Source organism: Triticum aestivum, chromosome 6A, assembly GCF_018294505.1.
Source record: "Triticum aestivum cultivar Chinese Spring chromosome 6A, IWGSC CS RefSeq v2.1, whole genome shotgun sequence".
Classification (NCBI taxonomy): domain Eukaryota; kingdom Viridiplantae; phylum Streptophyta; class Magnoliopsida; order Poales; family Poaceae; genus Triticum; species Triticum aestivum.
The window spans coordinates 390427136-390437551 of record NC_057809.1 but is presented as its reverse complement, the minus strand read 5'-3'; positions in this window follow the sequence as shown (position 1 = coordinate 390437551).

The following is a 10416-nucleotide window of genomic DNA, read 5'->3' as shown; positions in this document are numbered from 1 at the left end:
GAGTTATAGTGTGGGGTGAATATTCTCGTGTGTGCTTGTTTGCTTTATCACTAAGTAATTTTTATTTGATGTTCTAAGTTGTTCTCTATCTTTAGTTATGGATATGGAACACGAAATACCAAAAAAAAATAGGTTTACTTGCTACTCATAGAGATGGGGAACCTCTTAAAACCCTCGATGCTCATTATGTGGAAGATATTATGTACTACTTTGTTAATCCTGAGAAAACCCCATTCAACTTTATAATGGGAGTAACGTTGGATCAACGTGAATACTTTAGGGATTGTCGCTTGACTCAAAAAGGGAAACTATTATGGGATCAAATTTATATGTTGCATTGGTATGCTCAGCAACTATGCTTGAGATATGATTATACTTGTTACTCTAGGATGAAGGCTCCACACCTTCCCTTTTCATGTGAATTTAATGATGATGAAACCTTGGCTTCTTATGCTAATGGTATGTACGATTATTATGATGTGGAACAAATAGAAGAATTCGTTGCTTTTATGGTGCTTATGAAATTGAATCTTTGTTTAAAGAGTTTGAAGATTTTGATGATTCAGTTTATAGACCTAAAATTTTTGCTATACTTAAATATTGCTATGAAAATTATGAATTCAATTCCGATATTGATGATTTTATTGAGAAAGTCTCCGCTGTCCGAGAAGAGATTAATATTTTGCAGGAGTCTATGGAAGAAGGAATTGATGAAAGTGTGAGCTCATTGGATGAAAAAGATGATGAGGAGAGCGAAGAACAAAAGGAGGAAGAGCGGATTAGCTACCCATGCCCACCTTCTAATGAGAGTAACTCTTCAACTCATACACTGTTTAATTGCCCTTTGTACTTACCGAGATTGCTATGATGATTGTTATGATCCCGTTGATTCTTTTGAAGTATCCCTTTTTGATGATGCTTGCTATGCTTGTGGCCAAGATGCCAATATGAATTATGCTTATGGAGATGAACTTGCTATAGTTCCTTATGTTAAACATGAAATTGTTTCTATTGCACCCACGCATGATAGTCCTATTATCTATTTGAATTCTCCCGACTACACTATATCGGAGAAGTTTGCCCTTATTAAGGATTATATTGATGGGTTGCGTTTCACTACTACACATGATGACTTTGATAGATATAATATGCATGTGATTGCTGCTCCTACTTGCAATTATTATGAGAGAGGAACTACATCTCCGCCTCTCTATGTTTCCAATAAGATAAAATTGCAAGAAACTATTTATACTATGCATTGGCCTTTACTATGTGTACATGAATTATTCTTTTATGACATGCTGATGCATAGGAAGAGAGTTAGACTTTGTTGTTGCATGATACTAGTTGACCCGTTGCGCCAAATGGCGCAGAGACCCGCTAAAGACATGTTGTCGATGAAAATAGTTTCATTTTGCAAGAACATATTCGATGTTGGTAGTAGAAAGCCTATGTGTTAAGTCATACTATATTGATAATATGTTTATGACGCTGAGAAATCTGAGTTTGCAAAAACAAATCTTATTTCTATAACATGCATAAACCAGCTAAGGGTGCATTTTTTTAGTTGAAAATATAGTTACCATGCTGAGAAATCTAAGTTTGAAAAAAATCAAGTTTGCATAATATATATAGACCAATTAAGGATGCATTTTCTTAGCAGTGTTTGCACTAAACTTTTATTTTCCATGTGCACGAAAAGAAAAACCCTCTATGTGTTGTGCATATGGAGGCATGGGTATTTGAAAGGCTCATATTCTACCTAGCCTAGTCCAGGAACAATTCTTTGTGTGGGCCATCCGGATACCTAGCCCGGTCCAGGAACAATTCTTTGTGTGGCCCGTCCTGGCCCATTACGCCATATAGCACAATGTCCATTTCAAACACGAAGTGTTTTGAAAATTAAATTAGGTTTTAGCATGGAGGAATAGTCCAGACTTGAAACAGCGGATGCAACCACTTTACCAATTCAAACTCTTTAGCAACCACTTATGGTTATCATGTCAAATGGCACAAGGTGTCGATTTAGACTAAGAGTTATTTGAAAAGTGTTTCATTTGTTCTTTATAAAGTGTTAGATACAATATCACTACACATAAGAATTTTCAAGCTCAGTTAAAAAGGTATTTTTAAGCATACAAACCACAACTCGGCGATGCAAAATTGTGGTTTAGTTGTGGATGTCAAAATGCTTGTGATTAAAAAAAGGCATTAGCTAGTTTCCTTTAATAGGGACAAACGATGTAAATACACCTTTTTTAAAAGAAAGCCCACTTAAGACAAAGAGTATGCACAAATACTAACATTAGTTTCTGTACGTGATACGTCTCCGTCGTATCTACTTTTCCAAACACTTTTGACATTGTTTTGGACTCTATCTTGTATGATTTGAATGGAACTAACCCGGACGGACGCTGTTTTCAGCAGAATTACCATGATGTTGTTTTATGTGCAGAAAACAAATATTCTCGGAATGACCTGAAACTCCACGGGAGGTCTTAGAAGAAATAATAAAAAATCCTCGCCAAATATGAAGACCAGGGGGCCCACACCCTTCTCACGAGGGTGGGGGCGCCCCCCTACCTCGTGGGCCCCCTGGAAACCCTCCGACGCCAACTCCAACTCTATATATTCGCTTTCGGAGAGAAAAAAACAGAGAGAAGAAATCATCGCGTTTTATGATACGGAGCCGCCGCCAAGCCCTAAAACCTCTTGGGAGGGCTGATCTAGAGTCCGTTCGGGGCTCCGGAGAGGGGGATTCGTCATCGCCGTCATCATCAACCATCCTCCATCACCAATTTCATGATGCTCACCACCGTGCGTGAGTAATTCCATCGTAGGCTTGCTGGACGCTGATGGGTTGGATGAGATTTATCATGTAATCGAGTTAGTTTTGTTAGGGTTTGATCCCTAGTATCCACTATGTTCTGAGATTGATGTCGCTATGACTTTGCTATGCTTAATGCTTGTCACTAGGGCCCGAGTGCCATAATTTCAGATCTGAACCTATTATGTTTTCATGAATATATGTGAGTTCTAGATCCTATCTTGCAAGTCTATAGTCACCTATTATGTGTTATGATCCATTAACCCCGAAGTGACAATAATTGGGACACTTACCGGTGATGACCGTAGTTTGAGGAGTTCATGTATTCACTATGTGCTAATGCTTTGTTCCGGTTCTCTATTAAAAGGAGGCCTTAATATCCCTTAGTTTCCAATAGGACCCCGCTGTCACGGGAGGGTAGGACAAAAGATGTCATGCAAGTCCTTTTCCATAAACGCGTATGGCTATATACGGAATACACGCCTACATTACATTGATGAACTGGAGCTAGTTTTGTGTCACCCTATGTTATGAATGTTATATGATGAACCGCATCCGGCATAATTATCCATCACTGATCCGGTGCCTACGAGTTTTCCATATACTGGTTTACGCTTATTTACTTTTCCGCTGCTACTGTTACAATCACTACAAAATACCAAAAACATTACTTTTGTTGTCTTTACTTTTGTTGCCGTTACCACTACTATCATATTACTTTGCTACTAAACACTTTGTTGCAGATACTAAGTTTCCAGGTGTGGTTGAATTGACAACTCAGCTGCTAATACTTGAGAATATTCTTTGGCTCCCCTTGTGTCGAATCAATAAATTTGGGTTGAATACTCTACCCTCAAAAGCTGTTGCGATCCCTTATACTTGTGGGTTATCAAGACCTTTTTTTGGCGCCGTTGTCGGGGAGTATAGCTCTATTCTTTGAGTCACTTGGGATTTATATCTGCTTATTATTATGAAGAACTTGAGAGATCCAAAAACTAAGATCTATCCCTCAACTACGAGGGGAGGTAAGGAACTGCCATCTAGCTTTGCACTTGATTCACCTTCTGTTATGAGTAAGTTTGCGACACCTACACCTGCTTCTGCTATTCGTTCTGATATGTCGTATGTTATTGATGATGCCACTTCTGCTATGCATGATAATTATGATGAAACTGCTTCTATATCTGATACTACTGTGCCCCTTGGTGAATTTCTTGATGAGCGAATTGCTAGGGCTAGAGAAAAAGAAATTATTGAATCTGAATGCGATGATGATAGTGATGATGAAAACATACCTGTTATTCCTAAAGGTTATCTTTTTGATAAGGAATCTTCTGTTGCTATTTTCGCTTGCAAGGATAGATATGAGCTTAAGAGGTTATTAATTTAATGGAACAAGGAATCACTTAGAGATAGAATGAGACCCGACCCTGCTTTTGCTACTTCACCTATATGTGTTCCTGATAAAGATTATGAATTCTCTATTGATCCTGATATAATTACTTTGGTCGAATCTGATCCATTTTATGGCTATGAATCTGAAACTGTTGTGGCACATCTTACTAAGTTAAATGATATAGCTGCCATGTTCACTAATGATGAGAGATCACACGTTACCTCTACTTACTCAAAATATTTCCGTTCTCATTAAAGGGTGATGCTAAGATATGGTTTAATTCTCTTGATCCTGGTTGTGTGCGTAGTCCCCGGGATATGATTTATTACTTCTCTGCTAAATATTTCCCTGCTCATAAGAAACAAGCTGCTTTGAGGGAAATATACAAATTTGTGCAAATTAAAGAAAAGAGTCTCCCACAAGCTTGGGGGAGGCTTCTCAAGTTACTTAATGCTTTGCCTGATCATCCTCTTAAGAAACCTGAAATACTTGATATCTTTTATAATGGACTAACCGATGCTTTCAGAGATTACCTGGATAGTTGTGTTGGTTCTCTTTTCAGGGAAAGAACGCCGGATGAAGCTGAAATTCTATTGAATAATATGTTGACAAATGAAAATAATTGGGCACCTCCTAAGGCACCTCCTGAGCTAGCTCCTGCTCCAATTACTGAGCCTATTCCCAAACCAACTCCGAAGAAGAGAGGTGTCCTATTTATCAGTCCCGAAGATATGCAAGAGGCAAAGAAATCTATGAAAGAAAAAGGTATTAAAGCTGAAGACGTTAAGAATTTACCTCCTATTGAAGAAATACATGGTCTTAATTCACCGCCTGTTGAAGAAACTTATGATTTCAATTATTTATTTGTTGAAGAACCTCCTGATCCCGATATCCCGACATAGGTAGTAAAGGTAAATTCTCTCTATAGATATGATAAAGCTGAAGTTCCTCCTACTAAAATTGCTAGTCAGTGCTTGGATGAGTTTGATAACTTTATGTATAAGCAAGACGACTTCAATGCTTATTTTGGTAGACAATTAAAAGAAAATGCTTATATGATTAGACGCTTGGGTGATTATATGGCTAATATTAAAGGTGAACTTAAACTTGTTAGAAAGCATGCTTCTATGGTTACCACTCAAGTAGAACAAGTACTTAAAGCTCAAAAAGAAGTGCTTGATGAAATGAATAGTAAGAAAAATGATTATGCTAAGAGTGGCTACTAGAACTGGTAGAATGACTCAGGAACCTTTATATCCTGAAGGCCACCCTAAGAGAATCGAGCAAGATTCTCAGAGAAATAATATTGATGTTCCTAGTTCTTCTAAAAAGAAGAAAAAGAAAAATGATAGAACTGTGCAAACTTCTAGTGACCCTATTGCTGAACCACCTGATAATCCAAATGATATATCTATGTCTGATGCTGAAACACAATCTGGTAATGAGCCTGAACCTAATAAAAATATTAATACTGATGTTCATGATGATGCTCAACCTAGTAATGACAATGATGTAGAAAATGAACCTGCTGTTGATCTTGATAACCCACAATCAAAGAATCAACGTTATGATAAAAGAGACTTTGTTGCTAGGAAACATGGTAAAGAAAGGGAACCTTGGGTTCAGAAACCCATGCCTTTTCCTCCAAAACCATCCAAGAAAAAGGATGATGAGGATTTTGAGCGCTTTGCTGAAATGATTAGACCTATCTTTTTGCGTATGCGATTAACTGATGTGCTCAAAACAAATCCTTATGCTAAATATATGAAAGATATCATTACTAATAAAAGAAAGATACCGGAAGCTGAGATTTCCACCATGCTTGATAATTATACTTTTAAGGGTGGAATACCAAAGAAACTTGGAGATCCCGGAGTACCTACTATACCTTGCTCCATTAAAAGAAAATATATTAAAACTGCTTTATGTGATCTTGGAGCCGGTGTTAGTGTTATGCCTCTCTCTTTATATCGTAGACTTGACCTGAATAAGTTGACACCTACTGAAATATCTTTGCAAATGGCTGATAAATCAACTGCTATACCTGTCGGTATTTGTGAGGATGTTCCTGTTGTGGTTGCAAATGTTACTATTTTAACGAACTTTGTTATTCTTGATATTCCCAAGGATGACAGTATGTCTATTATTCTTGGAAGACCTTTTCTTAATACTGCAGGGGCTGTTATTGATTGCAACAAAGGCAATGTCACTTTTCATGTTAATGGTAATGAGCATACGGTACACTTTCCGAGGAAACAACCTCATGTTCATAGTATCAACTCCATTGGAAAAATTCCATCGATTATAATTGGAGGTTTTGAATTTCCTCTTCCTACTGTCAAGAAGAAATATGATATTCTTATTATAGGGGATGTGCATATCCCCGTTGAGGTAACTTAGTGTTATTCGAAATTTCTTCGGTTTCATGATTATCGGAATGAGTTTGTTAACAAGACTTGATCAACCTTGTTAGTGGATTCTTTTTTATGAGTGTGAGATGGATGAAACTAGAAACACAAACTTCTGTACCCTCTCTATACTTTCTATTATTTATATTAAATAAAGTAAAAATAGTATTTTTCTGTCTGTTATCTGATTATTCGTGCAATATAAAAATAACCCAAAAATAAAAGTCCTCAGAATGACATGCCAATTTAATATGATTTTTTCAGGAATATTTGAGGATTTACTGTGCAAAAATCACCACGGGAGGAGCTGCCACCTGGCCATGAGGGTGGTGGGCGCCCCCCCCCCTATAGGGCGCGTCCCCCTACCTCGTGGGCCCATGGTGGCCCTCCTCCACTTATCCCAGCACCCATCTTCTTCCTCTATCTCACACAAACCCAAAAAACCAACTCAAGCACGAGTTCCAGCCACTTTTGTTGTGATTTTCGATCTCCTTGCTCAAAGCACCTCTCGCAAAACTGCTTGGGGGGGATTATTCCTTGGTATGTGACTCCTCCATTGGTCCAATTAGTTTTTATTCTAGTGCTTTATTCATTGCAAATTTGTGCTGCATAGGTGACCATGTTCTTGAGTTTGCATGTCAAATTTATATGGTTCCAAGTAGTTCTAATGCTTGATATAGGCTCTAGGCACTTGTAGGAGTAGTTACTATCAGTTTTATTGAGTTTGAAGTTACTAAAAATTTCAGATTGTTTCAGAAAAATGATGAGGAGATTATTGAGGGGCTCATCAAGCCAAAGCTCAAAGGAAAAGGCACCGAAGCCTAAGTATAATTTGCCACGCACCGCGGAGATTCGGGCGTGTGAATGGCCTTCTGAAGATTTCTTGAGAGCAGCCGGTATCTATGAAGATTTTCATGAATTGGCTCATAATGCAGGTCTCACCGCTTTCCTCCATGACAAATGCGATCAGTATCTCTTACTCACAAATACCTTTGTGCAAAACTTTTATTTTCATCCTAGGAACTCACCACCTACGGTGGAATTTCATTTATATGATGAGCCTAAGGAGATGTCACTTTATGATTTCTGTCGGATTTGTTTAGTCCCTTTTGAGGGCAAGACAGAAGAACCACATCATGATGATGTGGCTAGGTTTATTGATAATATCACTGTAGGAGAAACTAGGAAGGTCTCCGATGCATGAATCACTAGCATACATGTTCTTGTTTTGCGTTACTTTGCATTATTTGCTAGTCGTTGTTTAATTGGACGCGGAAATTCTAGAAACCTTAGTATCCCTGATTTAATTATTCTGCTCCAAGGTTTATATAGTGATAACACTTTTAGTTTGGGCGGTATTATTGCTAGACGGTTAAATATGAACTGTACTAAGGGCCCCATCTTTAGAGGCATCTACGCCACACGCCTAGCCGCACATTTTAACATACCTATTAGGCATGCTGAGAAGGAAGAAAAGGTGTTGCCCCGTGTTTATCTAGATCATAAAAGTATGGTGGCACATGATTTTATTGTTAAGAATAGGGCAGGGGAGCTTAGATATCAATTGTTCTTTAATAAACATCATCCTGAGACTATTACCTTGCCTGCTCCTTCTTTGTTTGATTTGATTGTAGGCACATATCTTGTTTCGTTGACGGCTATTCACGCCTACCGGAATCCTGCACCAACCGAGGAGCCAAAACAGGAACCACAAAATGAGCCTCCATGACAATCTGTTTATTTTTTGGATCCAGAGATGACTGTCAGCCAGTGGCAGCCAGAGTCCTCTTCTTCATCACAGTATGATCCCAACTATTCCTCCTCATCATAGTACGACCCCAACAACTATTATTATGGATATCCGCCAGGCCAGTCGTGGTCATAGACCAACTTAGGCCAAAAGCCTAAGCTTGGGGGAGTACGTATTTCTCACCGACATTACATTTATGTTCACACACACTCATTACTAGATGTCAGTGCTCATACTTTTTCACTGTAATATCCATGCTAGTTTATTTTCTTTTTCCTGCATTCTTCTTGTGTGCTTGTTAAACCTTAAGAAAACCAAAAAAAATAGTAGTAGTTTATTTTTCTGCTGTAGTAGTAATAATTAAAAAAGAAAACCCAAAAATATTTCCCGTTCTTCTTTTGCTTGTTGGGAGCTTTCCCGTGTAAATATTTTTATTTCTTTTCTTTTATTTGGGGGTCAGTAGGAGAAGACCATAATTAAATTGTTGAAGCGGCTCTTATATGCATTATTGTTGAATTAACCAAAGAGCCCATATTGCCTTGCCTTCTCCTGTTTATTGAATGCTCGCAGATTCCAGCTTAGTCCAATGCACGTGCACTCTTATTATTATTCACACCGTTCGGTCGTGCAAATGAAAGGCAATTATGATGATATATGATGGACTGACTGAGATGAGAAAAGCTGGTATGAACTCGACCTCTTTTGTTTTTGTAAATATGATGAGTCCCGCGTTCTTGATTCAGCTTATTATGAATAAACATGTTTGCAATGACAGTTAGAGATCGTAGTTGCTTGTGCCATGCTTGATTAGCTATGAGTTATAATGATTTACCTTGTATGCCAACATGTTATTAAGATGGTTATGATGTGGTATGATGGGGTGGTATCCTCCTTTGAATGATTTAAGTGACTTGACTTGGCACATGTTCACGCATGTAGTTGAAACAAATCAACATAGCCTTCACGATATTTATGTTCATGGTGGATTATATCCTACTCATGCTTGCATCCAATGTTTATTAATTTCAATGCATGTACATGGCTGTTGTCGCTCTCTAGTTGGTCGCTTCCCAGTCTTTTGCTAGCCTTCACCTGTACTAAGCAGGAATACTGCTTGTGCATCCAATCCCTTTAAACCCCAAAGTTATTCCAGATGAGTCCACTATACCTTCCTATATGCGATATCTACCTGCCGTTCCAAGTAAATTTGTATGTGCCAAACTCTAAACCTTCAAATAAACATTCTGTTTTGTATGCTCGAATAGCTCATGTATCAACAAAGGCTGTCCTTATCTTTCGTGTTAGGCGGGTTCTTCTCAAAAGGAGTGGACTCCGCTCCTCACTCACAAGAAAATGGCTGGTCACCGGGATGCCCAGTCCCATGCTTTATGCAAGCTAAATCCAAATTAATTGCAAACAAAACTCCCCCTGGGACCTGATGTATGTTGGAGGCACTCGTTGTTTCGATCAAGCCATGGATTGATGCTTGTTGGTGGAGGGGGGGTATAAACTTTACCATTCTGTTTGGGAACCGCCTATAATGTGTTTAGCATGGAAGATATCGCCATCTATTAGTTGTTACATTGACAATGAAAGTATACCGCTCAAAATACAATTTATCTCTATTGCAAAACCGAGTTCTGGCACCTCTACAAATCCTTACTTCCCTCTACGAAGGGCCAATCCATTTACTTTTATGATTGAGTCATCACCCTCTTATTAAAAAGCACTAGCTCGAGAGCACAGCTGTCATTTGCATTCATCACTATTAATTTATGTTGGGTATGACTATGATTGGATCTCTTTTATCATGAATTACAATGTCTAGTCAGTCCTTAATCTTTAAAGGTGCTCTGCATTTATGTTTTGCGGTCTCAGAAAGGGTTAGCGAGATACCATCTTGTTATATCATATTATGATTGTTTTGAGAAAGTGTTGTCATGCGAGATTTATTATTATGATTGCTAGTTGATTATGCTATTGATATGAGTGATTATGAGACCTGAGAATTATTGCAAATGTGGTTAGTTATGAT